The sequence below is a fragment of the Microtus pennsylvanicus genome, chromosome 19 (genome assembly GCF_037038515.1).
Source record: "Microtus pennsylvanicus isolate mMicPen1 chromosome 19, mMicPen1.hap1, whole genome shotgun sequence".
Classification (NCBI taxonomy): domain Eukaryota; kingdom Metazoa; phylum Chordata; class Mammalia; order Rodentia; family Cricetidae; genus Microtus; species Microtus pennsylvanicus.
This window is the reverse complement of record NC_134597.1, coordinates 12,036,889-12,052,125: the sequence shown is the minus strand read 5'-3', so window position 1 is coordinate 12,052,125 and position 15,237 is coordinate 12,036,889. Positions and strand designations below refer to the sequence as shown.

The window sequence follows — 15,237 nt, the reverse complement described above, 5'->3', positions numbered from 1 at the left end:
GAGAAAGCATGAGGACCTTCACTGGAACTCCAAAGAACTCTTTAAAAGCATATCCCCATTGCCCAATGCTTTCCACCACGTCCTGCTTATTCAAGTGTTCCACCATTTCCTAGTAGTGCCAAGCTGGGACTAAGCTTTCAGCACATGGGCCTTTGGGGGAACACAGTGTACTTTAGTGAGTGTCAGCTTATTTTCCAGCAGACAGAGGTTTTGTTAAAGGTCAAGAGTGGTCAAACATGCAGCTGCAGAGGGAAAGAGGACCCTGCAGATATTTCAATTGTAGTAATCAGAGGTAAGAGAAGGAAGTGGAAGAGGACACCTGAACAGCTGGGGAGGCAGGAGAATGGCTGAGTGTGGTACCCTGCAAAAGCATGAAGATGAAGGTGGCAAGGCCTATTATTCTGTACAACTGATGCTCACCGATGCAAATAGAAAATGACATTAAGGGCTATCAAACACATGCTGCTGGTATAGAAAATAAGTTGCGAATAAGCAATGACTCTCACTGGTAATATTGATGAGGCTAGGTATGGTGTTCTAGCTTTTAAAAGAGAAGGCAAAGTGTGGAATCTCCGGCAGTGAGCAGAAACTTTTCTGGAGCTTTCAAATGGAGACAAAGAAAAGACTCCTGTGGCCATTCATTTGTGAATTATGTAAGTATGCCATTACAAGAATAGAACTGTCAAGTCATAAATGATGAGCGCCCTGAGACACACATCGTGTTTATTTTCTTGTTCTTTATGGAGAAAGTATATCAAATTCCCTTATAGAAGACATTTGGGTTGGTTTTGAAAATTAGACTAGTCTACTTGCTCCTAACATGGATTCTTATTAGAATCATTTGTGATTCTGGCTAAAAGGTCATATTTTAGCTGCTCACATCAATCAAATCTGGTTGAGTACAAGGAAGAAAGAGAGACAGGAGAGAGAAAAGAAAGGAAGGAAGGAAGAAAGAAAGAAAAAAGAAAGAAAGAAAAAAGAAAGAAAGAAAAAAAGAAAGACAGATGATAACTGATTTGAAAGCAGCCTTGATGGTCCAAGAAAAGGGTGTTTCTTTTTTTGTTTCCTTTTTAGTAAAGGCACATATATCTCAGAAGTTCAATTTTCTATTTCTATTATACTTGGCAAGAGCAATGATTCTTGGTCAATATTTATCATGAAGTATTTGAGAGCAATTGAGATGTAACAAAACTTGCATTGTATTAAATTGGGGGTTCCTTGGACTTCCCACAGGACAGGGAACCCTGATTGCTTTTCGAGCTGGGGGGAGACTTAATTGGGGGAGGGGGAGGGAAATGGGAGGCGGTGGCGGGGAAGAGACAGAAATCTTTAATAAATAAATAAACTAAAAAAAAAATTCTGAAAATAGCCTTAGTATTCAAAGCCAAAGTGTGATTCTTAACTGAAAAGTGGGGAAGGTCAGCGTTCTGAAGAAACTTACTTGTAAAGAAAGCAGATGTGTTGCAATAACTGTGGGGTCCTAGTCCACTCTGGTAACAACCACATACTGCCTCTGTAAATTCTGGGGGGAAATGTCCATTATGGGGCTATAATGGCATCAATGACAAAGTTTTTTTTTTATTTTATCATTATTATTTTTTTGCTGTAGCCACAGCATACAGAGTGGCTGGGCTGGAATGCCCTTTCTCAAATTAGTAGCATATTTCAGATAAAGAAAGGAAGTCGCCTTAACTTGAAACTGCTGTGTCATTTCTTCTTCCTTAACTGAAATTCCAACCAGAGTTCAGGAAATGCCCTAATGAGAGACTTCTCTTTTTTCCTTCCTCAACTAAGTGGATTCCAAGCAGTTCTAACCATTCATTACTTGCGAACAGATCCTTGGCTTTTGTGCTTAAGTTATGGGAGAAGGGGCTGTAATCTAGAGCTCCTTCTAGAGGTGATGACACCTGCTCGTTCCAGTCACTGCTGGTAGGTAACCAAACTGGAAGGTTAATTTTCTGTACTTTAGACAAAGATGAAGACAAGGTCAATCAATGCCTGTTTTACTTTGATATGTGCAGCTAACTTGTAATTGTGCTTTCTTCTTGTGTGATAACCAGCTATCAGGATATTAAAGCAGGCAAACTATGACTTGCTATGATGTGGATGAAATATAAATGGGAAGCTATTAATGTCTTATTTTAATCGTGATGTAGAAATCATGGTTTTAGCTCATAATAACCAAGGGAATTTCTTTTTCCTGTTTAATTCCCAGATATTCACTATATAAGAATATAATTTAGCATTTTACTGTATGCTATTTTATGAGTAAGTGTTAATTTCTGTTTACATTCTAGCAATGCCTATTTTATTTGTTTTTAAAGGTAAGAATGTATAAATTTTGTTCATAGCAGAAACAACACCAGACAGGATTTTAGCACATACTTTTTTTCATAGGTTAGGTTATGCTATTCTTTTGGAACACATGCAGATCTAACTATTTTGTTGAGGAGATTTTAAGTGTCCCAAACTGGTAACTTTCAAAGTAAAAATTTTAAATAGGAACAAATAAGAGTTACTATGAGGTCTTAACAATTAGGCCACGGTTGTTTCTCTATATATACACAATCATAAATATAGAAATGTTATGTATGAATGTGCACTTATATTTGTTTCTGTGATTATTTCATACTGTCAATGTTGTCTCATATAGTTCATTAGGAAGAGATATTTTGAGAATAATCATAAACCTGAGGTAACATTAAATTTTGTTTAAGTTGTTCATTGGTCATTTATTTACGAGAATCTTCATTTAGTACTAAAGAGTTTTCAAAGCCCTTGATGGTTTCCTTGTTCAGAGGCTGTGCCTACAAAGCAAGCTGAAAAGGAATGGAGAGTTCAGCAAGATCATGAGAGAAGGCTGCTTCACTTGGATCTTACATGAAACTGATTGTGGCTAGGCACTTTCAAGTAGCTTTTGAATTAAATCGTTCCCATGTTTGGTGAAAGCAGCCTTAAATAGGTCAAACTTGAGGTTTACGCTCAAGTGTTTAAAGAAACGGTTAGAGCTATGAATTCAATGAAATACATAGATTCTTCACATTGTCTCTTCCTTGGGTTTTGAATGCTACTTCCTAGTCTTTGATTTCTTTATGAAGCAGTAGAGGAGTATAGTATATAAGCTCATTTCACTAAACTAAAACTTCAGATTGATGTCAAAAGCCAAACAAGTTTCTTAAAAGTTAATTCAACTCTTGTGTCTTAGAGATGAGTGTTTAAATTCTAACTAGCCAAGATATTTGCAAGATGTTTGTGTATAATGCCAAATTTCAGCATAAGCACACTTTTCAGGAATTATAATGATCTGCATAGTGGAAATAGAAAATGATTTTTTAAAAAGTGGCTTGGATAGTCAGAAAGAAGAACTAAGGAAAGCAGAAACTGAAAGAACAAAGTGTCTTTACACAGTGGTTCGAATGCACCAATGTAAGCTGCTTCAAGTGGAGTCACACGGATACTTTTGGGATGCATGTGGAAAGCCAGTAAGCTCGTCTTTTGTCCGAAAGTGAACAACTGGAAGGGTTTCAAATCAACTCAACATTACAGACTGTTCAGGGAGATCAACTCTTACAGTTAAAAACTCAAGGCAGCGCCAGATTAATAAATATGAAGTTGACAGATCTAGAAGAGGTCAGTGTTTGCAAACAACAAATGGCTATTATCACCCTGTTTACAAATGACGCGTTGCTATGGATACCTGTTGGCAACAAACAAAGCAGCTGTAGCTGGCAGAGGCACAAAACAATGAAACCAATGCAGCCTGGGTAATAGATTTGTAGGAGAGAAAGGAGAGGGTGAGAGAACGACCGAGGAATGAGTCTACAAACTCGCCTATGCACATTCGCGAACTGTAGTCTAGGACTCTCTGAGTCTGAGTTGCAGGTATTTGGAGATGGCTCAGCACTGGCTGACCTCACATTGTGGATGCAGTCGATAGCTGCTCTTGTCCTTTTGTGAAATTGGATTCTTTGGGACAGGGAAAGCCCTGGCCATTTCAAACTGAATCAAGAGCTTTGTAAGAATGGAGGCGATTTATATTAGAAATTAAGGCAACTGGGGAGAGGCAAGTATTGGAAAGGTGGAGAGGTTGTGCAATTTCCCGAGGAGACCAGTGTTAAAAATAGGCTGGTTGGCAGGCACAGTGGTGACTGCTTGTAATCCCTGCACGTGGGGGCAGTGATGGGACTATCCTGAGTTCAGATGCCAGGTTAATGGGTGAACAGTGAATCCCAGCAGAGAGGAAGTCCTCAGTATTGATTTTTTGTAAATCGCTCCTAGAGAAAACAGGAGGTTGACACTAAGCACCCATTACTTTGCACGTTTTTTCTATCTTTTCAGGTTTGAAATAGGAGATGAGAATTTGATGTAGAAGTTTCACTTGTCTACACTTCTGAAACTAGCTCTAAGTGAGGCTAGAGGTGCACTTCTGGGTTCCCTTGTTTTCGTGTCCATTTCTGAGCCACATTGAAGGGTTTCCCAAATCATCTCTCATATGGATTGAAATGTTCTCTAGCTTGCCCAATAAAGACATTATATTTATGTTCAGGCTGTTTCCACTGAACCCGAGACTTCCACCCTGCCTTCTACTTCCTCCTATGTTTTTTCTTACACAAACATATTACCAAATGCCTAGAAGACCATGTGCACATAGACAAATCTTATTTTATTTTATTTTATTTTATTTTGGTACTTAGATCCAAATAAGAATGTGAGCCAGGACTTTCTGCATAGTTAGATATTGGTCTTCTTGTATAGCCCTTGCTAATAGATATTCCATTAGCCATCTTTACACAACGATCTAAATCAGGACCTGTGACTCTGGCGATCTGTCTCTACACATGTGGCGGTGTTCACTTCTGTTTCATTATGGCAGAGGTTCTTAACCTGTGCGTCAAAACTTCTTCGGGAGTTGAACGACCCTGTCACAGGTGTTGCATCTTATATATCCTTTATATCACGTATTTACGTTATGATTCCTAATAGTAGCAAAATCACAGTTAAGAAGTAGCAAATAGTTTTATGTAGAAAATAATTTTATGATTGGGGGTTACCACCATGTGACAAACTGGATAAAAGTGTCACAGCATTGGGAAGGCTGAACCACTCTGTTTTAAGGGGCTTTGCCAATGCAAACACATTCAAACCCATGGGACCGCCTTTTGCTAGCAGAGTAGGCAGCATTTTAACTATCAGATTTTAAATTTTAGTAAAATTCTAGGTTTCTCTTTAATAAATCTTAGTTAACAGGCATCTGGCCCTTTGAGCATCCCCTTACTTTTCTCTCTAACCTGAAAATAACTTTGTCTTCTCTATAATCACAGTTTGCAGGCTACTTACCAGCAAAGGACAATTTGTTCTTTCTCCTGAAACTGTACCGATCATTTAAGTCCTTTTTTTTTCTATAAAGCCCATTCAAATCATTAGATTTTTTTCTCAGTATTCTCAAATTTTAAAGCATCAGTTTCTCTCTCCCTCTCTCTCTCCCTCCCTCCCCCGCTCCCTTCTTTTAGCTGAGAAAGCACCATCACTCATGAGGCTTTTGAGTATTCCTTGTGAGAAGTTTCTTATAAACTGTTTGGAAAACCTTGACTGTGTCTACCCTTAAACTGAATAGGAAGAAATGAGTAGATGAGCTTGCCCAATAATTTAACTAATGACGCCATCCTCTGAAGACATGGGACACCATGCTATTTAAGCTAAAATAGTATCACTCTAAATTTAGTTAAGTTGAAGGTATAGAGATCGAGGAACACACTGCACCTGCGACTGTATCTGTTCAATTCTAGAATGATGGTGTTATCTGACAATGAGCCATTCTGGTATTCCCATAGTTGTGTAAAGAGACAAGTGTTACATTAGAAATGTAGACGAAGTCTTTGAGTTGGGTGGTGTGATAATATCATAGAGCTATGAAGGATAAAGTGTATGATGAAAAACCAATTGGCTCTTCCCTAGATAGGCAAACAATGGAAACACAGCTTTAGACCAAAAATTTAGCAAATGCAAAATATGGCACAAAGCTTCCTTTAGCGCTCAGAGCCATTGTGAGGTATGGCAAGAAGGAAATGTGGACAGATAAGGTGGAAACAGAACTTGACAAGTTCTGTTTATTTATTTTAAGACTTGAAGGAATTTGATGAGGGGTGTAGCTTGACCTGCTCCTATGTCAACCTCAGTATCTGCTTGACCTCTTGGTTCTAGCCATTTAGAAGAGAGATTAGGTCAATGACTAAAGTGGTTAGCTGTGTAGCTTTGTTTATAGAATGCTCCTATGCCTGCTTTAACCCACTGGGGCACCAATGCCTAGAGGGGTAAGTCTATGTGATTTCCCATCCCTAACCTCAGTTCTTTCCGATTCACAACTACTTTCAACAAAAAAGCTAGCTCTTTCCAAGAAAGTCTCTCTCGCTGGGCCCATCAACAACTTACATGTAGGCTATGCTGAAGCAGTAGATGATCAACACAAAATAAGCTCAATGGTATTTTTGGAGACATTTTGTCTCATTTTGCTATTTTTTGTCTTACTGGTTGTAGTAATGAACAGCGGGCTGTGTTCCTCCATGCAGCTAGCTAGTTACCACGAAATAATTACACAGAAACTGTATTCTTTTTAAACACTGCTTGGCCCATTAGTTCTAACCTCTTATTGGCTAGCTCTTACATATTGATCTAACCCATTTCTAATAATCTGTGTAGCCCAGGAGGTGACTTACCAGGGATGATCTTAACCTACATCTGTCTGGAGTGGGAGAATCATGGCAACTGCCTGACTCAGCTTCTTTCTCCCAGCATTATGTTCTGTTTACTCCACCCACCTAAGGGTTGGCCTATCAAATGGGCCAAGGCAGTTTCTTTCTTAATTATCCAATGAAAGCAACAGATTAGAAAGAAATCACTCCCACATCAACTGGTGTTTTGCTTGTATATCATAATTTCTGATTTTGTATTTTTATTGGTTTGTGTATTGTTTGTGTTTTTTCTTTTTTATTCTGTATTTTAGGTGTGTGTGTGTGTTGGTTTGTTTTCTAAGGAAAGACAGTAAAACAGGGCATGGAGTTGGCTTGGTGGGAGATGGGAAGGTAGATAGGATCTAGGAAGAGTTAAGGGCAGAGGGAACCATGATCAGAACATATTGAATGAAAACAAAATTTCAAAAGGCAGATATGTATATACAAATATATATAATGGTATCTAAACCATATTTTGCAAAGAGGTATATCAGAGCACACTGCTGAGAATTTGTTAGACCCCACCTCATGAAAAAACTGAAGATGATCTGCAGTGACCAGTGTAGAAAGAGCCCTTTATGTTAGCATATATTATCTCTCAAGCAAATTGTTCAAACAAACACATGATTCAGGATTTCTCTGTGGCCGCCTGGTGTGGAGGTGGGGGACCTCACCGTGACTAGGAAGTCAGATGATCAGCACTTTTAGTTTGTTACTCATTTCCCGTGTGACTTTGAGGAGATCACTTTATGTTTGCGGAGCCTGTAAGAGCTATTGCCTAGTGTGGAGAGTGCAGGTCCGGGCCCCAGCATGAGGATTAAAAGATAAGCACTATATGATTGGGCTTAAAGTTCACTCTTGGACCTGAGGATGGCTTCGAATTTATTCTTAGGAGGTCAAACTTGGATTGAACACAGGAGCTCTGAGACTGGAAATCTACTTCTGAGCATAAAAAGGGGCCTTTCCCTGCCTCCTTATGAAGTCTGAAGTTTACGTTATGACAAATTTTCAAAGCACAGACCATAACAATGAGGTCCTGCCTCATATTGAACTGCCCCATATTGTTTCCTATTAAAGCAGTTCTCCTGTTAGAGGGCTCTGCTTTGGGATAGAATGTTCAGAGCACAGTGAAGCAGGGAATAGGTACCTGTGCATCATTTGGGAAGTCACTTGTCAATATGCTTTTTCTCTTTAAGACATTGCACATCTCCCTAGTCTCCAAAAAGTATTTCCAGTTCGTTCTCTTCCTGCTGGTTGTACTAACATGTCTCCATCCCTCGAAACGCACTCAAAAAGATGTATGACAATGCTTTTGTTAATTTATGTAAAGATGGGACAAATCACAGCAATCAAAATGATACCAATTATCCATGATTTTCTAAGGAAAGGAAATACTTTATACAGTAGTAGGTAAGCTGATATTAACTATTTCAGTGGCAAGCCAAAGAGAGACCTTTGGTACTAACCAACCACTCCTGCCTGAGTAGCGGTCTGTTTGGATGCATTTTAACACATGCCCAAATCATGTATATTTGGTGAAATTCCTTCCCCATTCCTCACCTTTGTTCCTCCCCTTTCCCTCATCTCACCTCTGTTACCACTTTGTTTCTTCTCTCATTTCTTTTCACATTTGCTTTTCTCTTAGGTGATAATAGGAAACATTGATCATGTATTAATTATGCAATTTTATGTACTAAAGGCTTTCTATGAGCTGCCACATTTGAGTCTTACAATATTCTTGAAGCAAGTGCTACTATCACTATTTCCCCAAAGGGAAAATGATGATTTTCAAGACTGGTTGAGCAATGGACTGGCACTGGAAGGCATCTGGGTCTGTATGGTGCTTAAACTCTTCATTTGTTGTAGACAAGCCCCCTTCTTTAAAAGCAGAAAAGGGGAAAACAGTCCAAGGCAAGAGGGGGGAGGACCTATCAGAATCCATGCTATCCTAACTGTTTCCTAGGCTCACACAAGGATAACGAAGTCTCTAACTGTATTCAATTTGCAAAAATAGCAGATGCGGAGGTAACAAGGGACCAGAAAAGATGTCTGCATTTCATGAAAGAAAGGGGAAAAGTGAAGAGACTCATTAATGTCGAAGCAGTAGATGGATAGCCAGTGACAAATATCAAGTAGATTTGCTTCAGTTTGGGCAGAGAAAGGTCATTGATTATTTTTGGTTAAACTGGTTCACAGAGGCCAGGTCTCCACTAAAAAAGGGAATTAATTGCTTCCATTTTCCACTAATTGCCTCAACATTTCCCTTTGCTTTGTCATTGGAGATTTGGTCAGAGAGGAGAAAAGTCAGAAGTCAGAGTTTGATGGAATCTACATAAAAAGGGAATCTGAGGAGACCAAATTATGGCATTTGGTGTAATAATGATAATGATATTTAGCATTTTCCCTGGGAGTGCTGTGGATTTTTAGAGCCCTTTTCAATCTTTAATCAGACCATAGGGCACATTTAAAAGAGTTCACTGTTTTTATTTCCATCTGGAGAATAAGGCATCACAGAGAGATGAGCTGACCCAGGGCAAGTCCCCTGAGATGTTAATCCTGTACATTAGATCATACCCTCCAATGTTGAGTTTTAGCTGGAAGCCTGGGCTCTGCCCAGTGGTGTAGTTCATTCCTGTTCCTTCACTCTTCAGGATTTTTGCACACTGCTGTTTAAGATTATGGTGTCTAGAGAGGACCAAAAAGTTACCCATGAAAACAGGATGAAATCATGTTGACATTGTAAATACTTCTCAGTTTTCTACCTATTCATATTGCAGCTATCATCATGTGGTAAGGCATTAACTAACACCTTGTGTTTGCTGGATAGGGAAGTCTTTAAAGTCTTTTATAGCTCCAAGTCCTTTGAAACCTGGAAGCTTTGTCTGGCAAACACTCATTGTTTTGGAGCCTAATGTATCAATTTAGAAAGTAGAATAACAGAATTCTGCACATGTTAGGTGGGTGTTAGGTTGGGTTGTTCTAGTTTCTATGGTTTTCTGACCATTCTCTTTGAGTGAGAAATGTCTCTTGAAGAAGTTCCAATCCTGCAATAGCAACCACTCTCTTTGCTGGGTCACCCAAAACGCAAGCCATTGTTATGTGTATTATATGTTCTTAGCAACATGAGGTAGACGGTGTGTAGGTTTTAAAGCAAGATGGTTAGATTTCCAAAGTACTTCTGTCATACCAGCTGTTTGATCCTAGCTAGGTTATAAGGTTTATGACAATCAGCTTCTTTTGTGAATTTGATCTATCTACTAGGACTTCTATGGCATTAAATCAGAAACAAAGGACAAAGTTTATCAACGACCGCACAGACTAGAAATATTGCAATGTTTGCCATTATGCTTATTAGCGATACTATTAGATATTGGAAATATACTGAATGATTAACTATTAAAGTGACCACACTTCAATAACACATGCTGTTTAGTCTACTACTAAAAAATACTTTATTTGAACAGGAAGCTGTCAATATTACGGTGTACTTGAGCTGGATCACCTTCCTGTGGTTCACAAGGTATTGTCCAGTATTGGAAATGATTTTCTAAAACAAAGTAGCTTTAATTGGAGCAAGCTATGTTGTTGTATTATATCTCTTGTGCAATTAAGTGCACGTTGGTAGGGACTATCTGGTCCAAAGTCATAAAGCTTGCCATTCAGTATGGAGCCAGGTTTTATGACTGGCTGGATTGATTCTAAAACTTGCAATCTAAGACCGCTTTGTGAGCGTTGGGGTACATTTCTGCAATGGCTGTCAATGATCAGCTGAATTACTCTCACCCCCAGTTTCAAATGTAGTAAGGATGTGTTTTCACCGTTATCTCTCTTGACAAAATGGTTACTCCCGCGGAGAATGAGAGAACCGTGGATACTGGTATCCTGTCCACCACATCCTGCGTGGAATTCTCCTTGGTGTTTTGTTTCATCTGAGAAAGTATGGCAGGGCACGTTCTTTTGTTTGAACACATGTGTTAACCTCCTAGCTGAGAAATGTGGTCCTGTGGGCATGTGTGTGGTCCCAAGTTCTCTTCTCCAGCTCTTACCACTCGTCTCCTTTCCATAGCTCTCAGACAATCCCTGGGCCTTTTCTCCTCCGTGGAAGCTGTGAAATAAGCCCGGTGGTGTGAGCCCTTGCTTGTCAAACTAGCAGCTCACAACCTTTTGGGCTTGTTATTCCTAAACAATGCCATGTAATAAAACTCTCCTCAAATATATAAACAGAGCACAAGTCCAGAAATAGCAGGCCCTGCGATGGTATACATGGGAACCCTGGTTTGACTATTTTGATTAACTTGACTGCTCAAGTCACTCAAAATGTAATCACCAGTGAAGGCAATGGTTTGACAGATTTTGGGGCCTGCTGACTGCTGATTTGGTTGGCTTGCCTGTCAGGCTGAAGTGGTCAGATTGACTGGAGACATCCTAACAGACAAATTTGACTCAGAAGGATGTGGGAGGCTGTATACCAGAATCTACTTTAAATAGCTTTCTTTGAAATCTGCACCTATTTCCCTGGGACCAGGGAGAACAGTTTGAAAGTGACATGCTCCAGCAGTTGACTTTCTAGACTGAGATGTCTCAGTGATAGTTAGAGTTGGCAATATGTATTTATAGGCCACAACACAATCACATCTTCCTGGTGCACAGACGGTTCAATAAGACTGAAAATTTATTCCAACTTGGGAGCATCCTGGGAAAGTCTCATTTTTGCTGACTTCTGAAGGGCTGATGATAGACCTGTGGCAGTAAGTGACTTCTCAGATATTGCGTAACTCACTTAATCAGCCCTGCATTTCATCAGCATGTTTTTAGTAAACAATGTTGACCTTGCCAGTAGTAACAGTACTTCTACAGGGAATCTACGAGAGAAAACAAAAACAAAACACTGAAAAGGACACGAGAGGCAAGAGAATTTTCCTGGACTTATTACTTGAGGTAGTTTTGAAAGAAGCCATTTCGGGTATCATTTATAATGTCCCCTCGGAAACTTGATTTTGTAACGAACTCCCAAACCCAGGCAAGACAAAAATAACACTGTAAAAATGGAAAGAATGATTTATGCTTATATTATAGTCTTGGATTTTATGGGGAAGACATAACGAGGCTATTGTGTGCTCTAAGCATATTTTTATAAAGTCTGGTTTATGTTGGTTAAGTAGCCTAATGTATTTACATTGAGAATCTGAAATATCCTGTTATTGTTAGAGCGAATTATTTATGTGCTGTTCCTTAACTCCCCCCAATTCTTACTTTTCTTGCGAAAATGTTTTGTAAATGTTCAGGATTTAGATGTTATCTCATGTACTTAAAGAAATAAATCCAATGATAAGTTTAGGGAGAAGGGGAAAATGTTTACAAAGACTTTAAAATCATGACAAGTTTCTTCAGATAACCTAACACTCGTATTTTCTCTCTGTTAGAATCACTTAATCTATCATGCTATTTTTTTAAAATTTGTAATTGATCAAGAGAAAGGAAGCTTACTTTGTCTTTGCTTTCAAGTTTAGGTTTCCCAGCAATATTGTGAGTAATTGTTTCCAGCAATAAAGTGTTTTCCATGAATGAGACAGCTTTGTAAGATTTCTTACTACAGAGAATGCCATCAGAGGGGCCTTGGGGTAAATATTTAAATATTCCATGTCCTTGACAGTCTGTAATATCATGATTCATACTATTTCAGTGATCATCTTGATGTTTCACGTCATTTACACATTTAAGACTATATTTAGTTGGCTATGCAAAAGTATACATACATACAGGGAGAGTATTTTAAAAATTCTCCACATTAGAAGTTTTCATGAAGGTATTTGTTAAATTGAGTAGCAAAACTTTCAAATTATGGCTACTGGTTGGAGGCAAGGAATTGGTTTTGGCTGCTTGCTTTGTTCTTTCACATACTTCCAGTCTTTAACATATTGTGTAGGGCATAGTGAATAAGAATTCTCAACTCACTGGCTGGATGTGACGGTCAAATGAGAAAAGGCAGACAGAACAAGAAATGGATATGGTTATATTCACCGAGTTATACTACTATCACTAGTACCATGAATGTAATCTTTAGCTTAGAAGTAAGCATAAGGATAGACGTAAGGAGGGCTGGCTGGTTTGCTTTCAAGTCTGCCAACTTTATTTCTCTGCACCTTAGCTAATCAATTAAAATATAAACAAGGAATGGTTATTATAGGTGATTAAGTTGGAGATCATAAAAAGGAATAATCAATGAATATCAAAATTCTCTGTGAGTAAATATTAATCTATAAGAATCCAATTCATTGCCACCTGATTGCTTATCCTATAATTTTGTAGCTGCATATTAAAATATCCAGCCTGTATGCTATATATACTGAGCCTCTGGTGGAGAGTGAAGTTATTAGTGGTGGCAACATTGAGACACCAAATTGTCTGTGCACTTGATCACTATTTTTTGCTGTGCTCATGGGAAGTGGCAATATTTAATGTTAAGAATATGTCAATCATTTTATAATTGTAAAGTAGTGTGCAAGTCATAACCAAGAAGCTAGAGCCATGTTTACCACTGAAGTTTGAAGAAGCGTGGTTGATAGACAAGCTTACTTCCCATACCTCCTTCATGGAAGAGTGCTGCTTTGCACAAAACAGTCAGTACTAACAAGCATGGAAATTTGCTGTTAGGTTGAATGTCTCCTTAAATGGTTACTGAACAATTGCAGGCAAAGCTTCAAGTATTATAAAAATCTATGGGGTAGATCGGGGCATCTTGATTCTGAGGTTCAAGTGTGTTCAGAAGAGTTCCATGACCCCAGGCTAGACGTCAGAGCTACCTAATCAATCACGCCTTTCCCTTAAGTCTTCTGCATGTGTTTAATAATTGATTACCTTTTGTCTATGAACACTGTGGTGTCTCTGTCTGTAAGCACACATGCAAACATACAGTACACAAATCTCTAGTCACCACAAAACCACTGCAATAGCTGAAAACCATCAAATGTATCTTCTTGTTTATGATTAGGCACCCCCAGCCCCAGTGTATACACTTGAACTTAAAAGATAAGAGTTTACAGCATGAACATAATCTTTGAAGTATCCCTTGAAAACCACTGGATGGCATCAGCCACACAAAGGGTAAGGAGAGCTTGGTGCTGAGTGCTATCTACTTCACAGATCACTGCACCCTTGATGTTACACCACACAGAGATCTGGTACAGAGAAACAATCTTGGAAGGTATTCACCGGTAGCCAGCCTTTCAAACTAAACTATCAGATGAGCTCCTCCATGAAGCTTGTGGAGAGAGAGGGGTCAGCGACCCACCTGAGGGATGAGATCTCTTTGTTCATTTCACTGTCCCTGCCGGCTGCTCTCCACCCTCCGTCCATACCCGCGAAGGGTTCTCCTAAGCATCCCTGGTGACCTACTTATTTCCAGGTTTGTGAACAGCACCTCCTTCTCGCTGTCTTCTCTCTTCTCTGTGGCATTTGACTTTGCTAAAACCTCTATTCCTCTAACTCTCTCCTACTTTGACCTTGTGATCTTACACTGTCCTCATTTCCTGGTACATTTGTGAGATTCTCTGTTTCTTCCACCCCTTGGCGCACCTCAGAATTCTGAATGCTTTGTCCTCCAGATTTTTGCTCTCCTGGATGGATTTATAAAAAAAATCCAGTCAATAACTTCTTCTGAGTCCATACTTCTTCCTGTACCTCAGCTATGCACGAACTCTGTCTGAGATCTTTCTCAGACTCCAAATTCATTACATTTACCTTGGATTTGTTGTCTTTTCTTCAAAACACACTTGGTTTCGTCATTCACCTCTGCACTTTTTCTTATTTCACATCCCAGAATCATGTGTGGCTGTTCTTTATCACCTGCTTAAATTCACCAGAGCTACACGTATTGTTAACAATTAATTACTTTGTCTATGTTATGATTAACACTTTGCTTATATTATATCAGTACAAAATTTATTGCCTTTTCTTGGGCCCTCTATTATATTCTTCTAAGTTACTGAAAATTGCTATTTGTTCATGGTTCTAGGAAGGTCTTTTAATAACTGAGCCTCCATCTCATCGCTTGAGGGATATTTCTGAAGATGTAAACTGATTGCAACCCCCTTTTCCCCAACACTCCCAGTAGTATTATAGGGCTTTAAGAACATAGCAGAGAGTAGTGTTTTCACCTCTTTAACAGTTGTCTTCTGCCTCATTTCCTGGTTTATTTCTTTTCATCTTTATTTTGTTAAGATCATTGTGAGAAGAAGGAATGGAAGCAGAGAAAGAAAGAGAGAGGGGGGGAGGAAGAGAGGGAGAGTGTGTGAGTGAGTGAGTTAGGGAAGGAGGGAGGGAGAGAGGCGAGAAGTTCCACCAGTATAATTTCTGCTGTAGGAGCATTTTGGTAGCATTAAGAGGTTAATAGAAGGCATTGTATTTGGGGAACTGCATTTTTTTTTTTGCCGGCATTTTCTCAAGTATAGCTACGATTGGGAAATCCCAAATTCTCAGCATTTGTAGACGGACTGTTTCTTAGAAGTCC

At 39.1% G+C, this 15,237-nt stretch overlaps 1 protein-coding gene across 2 annotated transcripts in view; it reads left to right on the top strand.

Annotated features, from left to right (window-relative positions):
* The first annotated feature begins 1,822 nt into the window (after positions 1–1,822).
* Tfec (transcription factor EC) overlaps positions 1,823–15,237 on the top strand; it is a 67,120-nt gene continuing 53,705 nt past the window's right edge. For both annotated transcript variants that reach the window (XM_075953762.1, XM_075953761.1), the window contains exon 1: positions 1,823–1,929. The gene's annotated coding sequence lies outside the window, so the exon portion shown is untranslated. The remainder of the gene's footprint in view (positions 1,930–15,237) is intronic.